Consider the following 8132-nt stretch of genomic DNA (forward strand, 5'->3'; position numbering starts at 1 on the left):
GCTTTGCATTTCCCTAAATTACTGAGTATATTGAGAATTTTAAATGTGCCTCCTGTGAATTCAAATATCTTCTTTTGTGAAGTGTCTATCGAAATCTTTTACCAATTTTATAATTTGGGTTGTCTGCCTTATTAATGATTTATAGAGGTTCTTTATAAACACTGGATAAAAGTCCTTTGTCAGATACATGAATTGCAAATATTTTTTCTCATTCAAAGCAGTCTTTTGGGAGCCTGGGTGGCTTAGTGGGTTAAAAACCTCTGCCTTCGGCTCAGGTCATGATCCCAGAGTCCTGGGATAGAGCCCTACAACGGGCTCTCTGATCAGCAGGGAGCCTGCTTCCCTCCTCTCCTTTTGCCTGCCTCTCTGCCTACTTGTGATCTCTGTCAAATAAATAAATAAAATCTAAAAAAAAAAAAAAGCAGCCTTTTAAAATGCAGAAGTTTTTAATTTTTATTAAGTCTAATTTAACATTTGAAAATGTTTATAGTTAGTACTTTTTGTATCATTCATAAGACTCAATCCTTTCTCCCTCAGACTGGGATTAACACATGATTGTCTGCTTTCCACTTCTATCATAATGTTGGATTTGAGGTGTTAGCCAATGCAGTAGGTCAAAGAAAGAAATTAAGAAGGAAAGAAAGAAGGCAGGCAGGAAGGAAGAAAGAAATGGCATACTGACTGGAAAGGAAGAAATAAAACTGTCTTTATTCAATGATCACATTATGTAGGAAACTCTTTAAATGTAACCAAAAGACTACTAGCAGTAGTATGGGAATTTAGAAAGGCTACCAGATACTAAGGGAATACAAAAAACTGCACTTCTACATATGAGCAATGAATAAGTAGAAAATTATTTTTAATCCCAATTGTAACATCAAAAGCCATAAAATTAAGATATAAACTTGACAAAATATGTACATGACATGTACACTACAAAATTAAAAACCGTTCTCTGAAACAGATCTTTGAAAATAAAGAACAAAGGTAAAGACTTTATACTAACCAATTTCAAACCACACATAAAGCTACAGTAAGAAAGGCAGTACGGTACTGACATAGGGACAGACTTACAAAACTAACAGAAGAGTGAGTCCAGAAATAGATGCACATATATCTATTGACTCCCAACATAAAATGGCAAGGTAATGCAATGGGCAAGGAATAAAGGACAACAAATGCAATATGGAAAGGATAATCTTTTCAACTAATGATACCAAATCAACTGTGTATTCATCAAGGAACCTAGATCCCTATCTCACACATATGCTATTAACCCCTAAAAATGGATCACAGACCTAAATATAAGAACTAAAACTATAAAACTTCTAGGAGAAAACTTCTATGGCCTGCTTTTCTTCATATAACAACACTTTACTGATATCTTTGTATATTAATAAATATACATCTTTTGTACTTTTTAAAAGGTAGGAAAAATAAAGGACAAAGAGAATCCTTAAAACCTTTTTAAACATGTCTTCATTTTTAAAATCAAATTTCAAAACCCACGAGTTCCTTATTCACAGAGTCAATCTTTCTTCAACTGAAATACAGAAATATTCAAAGGAAAAGAAAAAAAACTTCTTTACCCTCCTTTCGTATGGTTTCAATAGAATGAGGCTGTAGGGAACTGGAGTTTCTCCCTCAGTAACTATTTTCTAAGTGCTCTGCTAAAGCCATAAATAATAAAATAAATCTGCCTAAAATATATTAATACCATCCATAACTTTCAAACATAAGAGTTACCAGAAGATCATGAAAATATGAGAAATAGTCTGTACTGCTATATGGTCTGGAAGTGGCCTGCCCTGGCTGATAAAGATTCATAATGCAGCACATAGGATTACAAAAATTTTTAATTATAATAAAACAAATTGAAAATATTCTAAGCAGGGACACCTGGGTGGCTCAGTTGGTTAAGTGGCTGCCTTCAGCTCAGGTCATGATCCCAGCATCCTGGGATCGAGTCCCGCATTGGGCTCCTTGCTTGGTGGGGAGCCTGCTTCTCCCTCTGCCTCTGCCTGTGCTCGCTCTCTCTCTCTCCCTCTCTCTCTCTGACAAATAAATAAATAAAATCTTTAAAAAATATATATATTCTAAGCATAAATTCCCCCCCCCGCGCCAATAATTTAGAGAATATCTCAAGAAATATATTACTAACTCTTAGACATGAGTTGTGGTTAACAAAATGATAAAAAGAAGAGTCAATTATAGTATATTAATTTAACCATCATGGCTTTCCATAACACCAAATGAAAGGAAACCCATAATGCAATGCTACTGCCCATGTATTATTTGTTGTGCATAACAAATTACCTCAAGACTCATTTAAAACAATGAACATTTACCATCTAACAGTTATTATGGGTCAGCAATCTAGGCAGCTAAACTGGGTACCTCTGGCCCATGGTCTGTCACAAAGCTGCAGTCAAAACTACTGGCCGGGTTATAGGATCATCTAAAGGCTTGGTTCTGTGTAAAAGGGAGGAAGGAGGAATTTGCTTCTAAGCTCACTCAGATGGCTATGGGCAAGTCTTGCTCCCTCACCACACGAGTCTCTCCATAGGGCTGCTCACAACATAGCAACCTTTTGTGTGTTTTGTTTTGTTTTAATATCCTCCCTTCTCTTAGGTGTACAATTCAATGGTTTTTCACATATTCACAGAATTGTGCAACCACCAGCACAATCAACTTTAGGACATTTCATCATCCTAAAAAGAAACAATACTGACTATCAAATCTCCCATCTACTCCCAACCCAACTCCCAGCTCTAGGCAATCACTGACATATTTTCTCACTGTATACATTTGTATATTCTGGAAATTTTGTATAAATGTAACCATACAATATGTGGCCTTTTGTGACTCACTTTTATCATTTAGCATCATGTTTTCACGGTTCATCTATTTATGTTGTAGCATGAATCTGTACTTCATTCCTTCTATGGCTGAGTAATATATCCCTGTATATACAAACCACATTTTATTTATCCATTTCTCAACTGGCATACATTTGTTTCTATTTTTTGGCTATTATGAATATTGACACTGAACACCTGCATACAAGTTTTGGTGTGAATATATATTTTAATTTTTCTTTGGGTATAAACCTAGGAGTGTAGTTGCTGTGCCATTTGCAATCCCTATGTTCAGCTGTTTGAGGAAGTACCAGACTGTTTCCCAAAGCAGTTCCATCACCTTGCATTCCTCATAACAGTGTATGAAGATTCTAATTTCTCCACTATCTCCTCAACATTTGCTATTATCTTTTTTACTACATCCATCCCTGTGGGTATGACATGGTATTTCATTGTGGTATTCATTTGCACTTCCCTGGTGGCTAATGAAATCAAGCTTCTTTTCAGGTGCTTATGGGCCATTTGTACATCTTGTCTGAAGAAATGTCCATTCAAATCCTTTGTTTCTAAAATGAGTTCTTGTTCATTTTATTGTTGAGCTGTAAGTCTTCTTTACATGCTCTAGATACTAGACTTTTCTTATTAGGCATATGATTTGCTCATACCAAATAACAGACAGCATGTAGACAGGAGAGCAATAGTAACTCTCATACACCGCAGGGAGGAAACTAAAACAGCACAACCACAACAGAAAGTAACTTGGCAATATTTAGGAAATTACAGATACCCATGCCCCACAAGCAGCAACCCCAATCTAGCTGTTTACCTCAGTGAAATCCTTACACTTCATAAAAACAAGGGTGGAACCTTAGTGGGGGGGAAAATATGAATGAAACATAGTAACCAAAGTGGAAAAGTTTCAGAAAAAAATCCACATAGTATGCTCCCATTTATATAAGGTTCAAAAACAAGTAAAAGTAAACAATGTTTGGGGGAGTTGTATACACATAAAATAAGTTTATGAAGAAAAGCAAAGAAATGATAGAATTCAGTACCTGCTTACTTCCAAAGGAAAGGAAAAGGGGTGTCTAATCAGGAAGGGGCACACAGGTTTAAATGGTGTGATAATATTCTATTTTTTTGAGCTTTATATATGCAATTACACATTTTTGTACATGTAACATATTTCATAAACATTTTTTCAGAGAGCTACACTGACATCTAAAGATCTCTCTAATATACACACTGAAGAAATTTCATTCCAATATACTTAATGCAGATGAAGAGTATTAGTGAACCAAAAACTACATGTAAACAATATTATCAATTACTTTTAACCCAAAAAAGTGTATGCTTTGTAGAACTGAGAATATGGATTCCCTGCCTTTTCCTCCTTCATACCTTTCTGTAGGCCTGTCTTCCTCACCCAACATTTATCACAATGATCTAGATTACATACCACCTCCTCTAAGAGGTTCTGCCATTCAATCTATCGACTGATGGGTTCTCATCCTCCTCTCAATTTCCACGGTATTTGTATTACTTCAAGGCCTTCATCACATTATCCCTAGAATGCATGTGATTTAACTCCTCTGTCAAAGATAAGCACCTGAAGATCTAGAACACTGATTACAAGAGCCTGGCTCATAAAAGACACTCAATTTTTTGTTGACTATTGAATGAATGAATGAATGAATTTGAAAATTCACGAATTTCAGAGACAGGTGAGTAAAAGATTTGGCCTAGTTTTCTTTAAAACTCTCAAAAATTATAAAAAATTAAAAACTATACTCCTTGAAAAAGAATTTCAACACTGAAATTCTTCAAGATATAGCAAATACAAGATTAACAGTGGGCTGTTAAAATATAAAATGTTTAGGGGCGCCTGGGTGGCTCAGTGGGTTAAAGCCTCTGCTTTAGACTCAGGTCATGATCTCAGGGTCCTGGGATCGAGCCCCGCATTGGGTTCTCTGCTCAGCAGGGAGCCTGCTTCTCCCCCCCCCCTGCTTGCCTCTCTGCCTACTTGTGATCTGTCAAATAAATAAATAAATAATCTTAAAAAAAAAAACAATATCAGCATGCACTAGGAGTTTAAAAAAATAATAAAATAAAATAAAATATAAAATGTTTATACTGCATACATTGATTATTTTCCAAATTCACAGGGGGCCAAATCATAGGTATAATAATTTCCTGAAAGATTATTTACCATCAGAACAGTCAGCTGCCTTAGAACATATCTTAAAGTCAATCATATAACTGGAGGACAGGTAGAGTTTTATCTTCTATAGAAAAAAAAAATAGTACATACCATTTCCTGACCCAAATGTGTTACTTTTAGAAATTTAAAAAACTTTTTTTTTCAGGTATTTAAATTGTTTACCAGGGAACCTTGGTGGCACAGACGGTTGTACAACTGACTCCCGGTTTCTGCTCAGGTCATGGTCTCAGGGTCATGAGATGGAGCCCCTAGTCAGACTCCAGGCTCAGCATGGACACTCAGCAGACACTCTTTCCCTCTACCTCTGCCCCACCCTCCTCCTGTGCTTGCTCAAGTTCTCTCTAAAATAAATAAATAAATCCTTTTTTAAATTTAAAAATTAAAAAAAATAAATTGTTTACCACCGAAAGTACAAACCTAAACATTATGTGCCTAGGGCAGAAAAGGAATTGCTTCATGGTGCAACCACAAATGAAACAGAGCTGTTCTTTAAGCACTAGACACTACTGCTGATAATAGGGAGTCTTGAGTGAATAAATTCATTCCTGTCTATGCATCTATAATTCCTTCCTAAAGCTAAATTAAAGACAAAAATGTTGAAGTAGGGTCGCCAGATTCAGCAAATAAAAATACAGTAAGCCCAGTTAAACTTGAATTTCAGATAAACAATGGATTTTTTTTAATAATGCATGCCTTATGCAATATTTATACTAAAAACTTTTTCACCATTAATCTAAAATTCAAATTTAAACTAGGTTATCTGTATTTTATCTAGTAACCCTAACTAAAGCCAAAAACTGAGTAGTAATCAATCCAATTTCCTCACTTTGTAGCAGAAACTGAGACATAAAGAAAATATGTGACTTACCTAAACCTACACCAAAGATTATGGGAGTGCGTCTACTTTGAACAGAGAAAACAGGGTACCTGGGTGGCTCAGTTGTTAAGCGGCTGCCTTCAGCTCAAGTCATGATCCCAGGGTCCTGTGATCAAGGCCCTCATTGGGATCCCTGCTCAGAGGGAAGCCTGCTTCTCCCTCTCCTACTCCTCCCTGCTTGTGTTCCCTCTCTGGTCTCTCTGTCAAATAAATAAAATCTTTTAAAAAAAAATAAATAAAAGGAAAAGAAAAGAGCAAACATATTCCATAGATCTCCTTGGGTTCCATTCATAGTACTTTCAACCTCCAATCCTGGCTCACCTCACAGAAGCACCAAGTGGACAAGCTGTAAAAAACTATGGTTTTCCTCTTTCAATATCAAACTTCAAGTTTCAGTAAATCTCTATCAACCCTAATCTTCTAAAACAACCAGGAAACTAAGCAATTTCTCTTAACTTAAAAAAAAAAATCATCCTAATAATTTTTGGTCTACAGACCACAATATGAAACAGGACCTCCTTTTCACCTAAACCTAGTTCTCTCAAAATCCAAGGTTTCAAAAATGAAAAGATGGGATTGGGAGGGAGACAAACCATAAAAGACTCAATCTCAAAAAACAGACTGAGGGTTGCTGGGGGGAGGGGGGACGGGAGAGGGTGGTGGGGAAATGGACATTGGGGAGGGTACGTGCTATGATGAATGCTGTGAAATGTGTAAACCTGGCGATTCACAGACCTGTACCCCTGGGGATAAAAATACATTATATGTTTATTAAAATAAAAAATTTAAAAAAAATCCAAGGTTTCAAAATTTGTAGTATGTTCATGACATGACTCTACCAATTTAAGTCATGTATTCTCCCAACTTGTATATTTTTCAGAGTTAATGTCCTAATCCATTCAGTTGGGCCTAAATCAAAGTCTTGCAAAAAGTCTTCCACTCCCATTCTATACCTGAGCAAGTAGGTTAATAACGAGCACTAGGTCTATTATAAGCATACACTTACACCCCTTGGGCCCACAACGCAAGAAAAGATGGAAACAGAAAGGTCCATCGGAAATTTGGGGGCCTTTCCCACGTCTATATGCGAAATATACCAATTGTCTCTCTAACTATATGACACACGGTCGAACAAAATTGAAGGAAAAATAATAGCTAACTCCACATAAGCAAAAGATTCATCTTCCAGAGCCTATTAACAAACACAGAACACTTCCTCAATAGTGTAACAGTGCTTCTCAACCTGTGATCCCTGGGGGCCCTCTGGGGTATTGCAGTGGAACAGGAAGACAGAGAGGCAGACAAAGGTTTCAAGTTTCTTTTCTTTTTTTTCTAACTTACGGGGCTTCAGAAGAGCTTCTAAGAAAGGTTTCGTTGCATCAGAAAAGCCTGGGGGGTCGGGGGGGGAGCAGCAGCATAAACCATTACGACTTTGTATATTAAGTTTTCTATTAGAAACTTCGCCCAGGTAAACAAGAAGCCAAATCGTGTCAGATGAAAAATTTAAAAACAGGAACTTAGCAATTAAAAGACAGGTATCTATCTAACTATCCCTCTGGCAGTTTCCAAAGTATGCAGTTCTTTCCCGAGATCGCACACGTCAGAAGTGGAAGGTCCTCACAGATCACCTAGCCCGACGTTCGTTACAGATGTGGAAACTCAGGCCAGGGCCACGGCTGAGGCTGACTTGCCCAAGGTCTCATAACCCGCGTGGGCCGGAGACTTCAACAGGGACTCCACGCTGGCAGCCCCACACCCTAAGCGCCCGACGGATCCTGCAGACCCCGGCTCGGCCTGATCCAGGGGCAGCCTCGAGCAGCCGGAACAGAAGGGCCCACAACCCGGGGTCGCTGCCGCCAGAGCCGCGACCCAAGGCGCTGCAGAGCCCTGGCCTCGGCGGCCGCCCCCGCCCACCCCACCTGTCGCAGACTGCACAGCCGGCAGCCACACCCCCTGCCGGGGCCGGGGGCTCTCTCGGCCCGATCGGCGGCGGGCAGCAGCTCCTGCAAGCGACGTGAGGTACGCCGTTCCGAGGCCGCAGGGGTTACCTCAGGTGGGCGCTGAGTTCGCGGCTGGGCCGTCCGGACCCGTCCGAAGCATGCCGGACACCAGGATGCAGCAGGCCCGCAGCTCGGCCGCCACCGGGCCTGTTTACACCCCTACGCAGGAGGACGCC

At 38.9% G+C, this 8132-nt stretch overlaps 1 protein-coding gene across 2 annotated transcripts in view; it reads right to left on the reverse strand.

Moving 5' to 3' along the window:
• MARCHF8 (membrane associated ring-CH-type finger 8) overlaps positions 1-8132 on the reverse strand; it is a 130742-nt gene extending 122610 nt beyond the window's left edge. For both annotated transcript variants that reach the window (XM_080823450.1, XM_080823449.1), the window contains exon 1: positions 8005-8132. The gene's annotated coding sequence lies outside the window, so the exon portion shown is untranslated. The remainder of the gene's footprint in view (positions 1-8004) is intronic.

The sequence above is a fragment of the Martes martes genome, assembly GCF_963455335.1.
Source record: "Martes martes genome assembly, chromosome: 14".
NCBI classification, from domain to species: Eukaryota; Metazoa; Chordata; class Mammalia; order Carnivora; family Mustelidae; genus Martes; species Martes martes.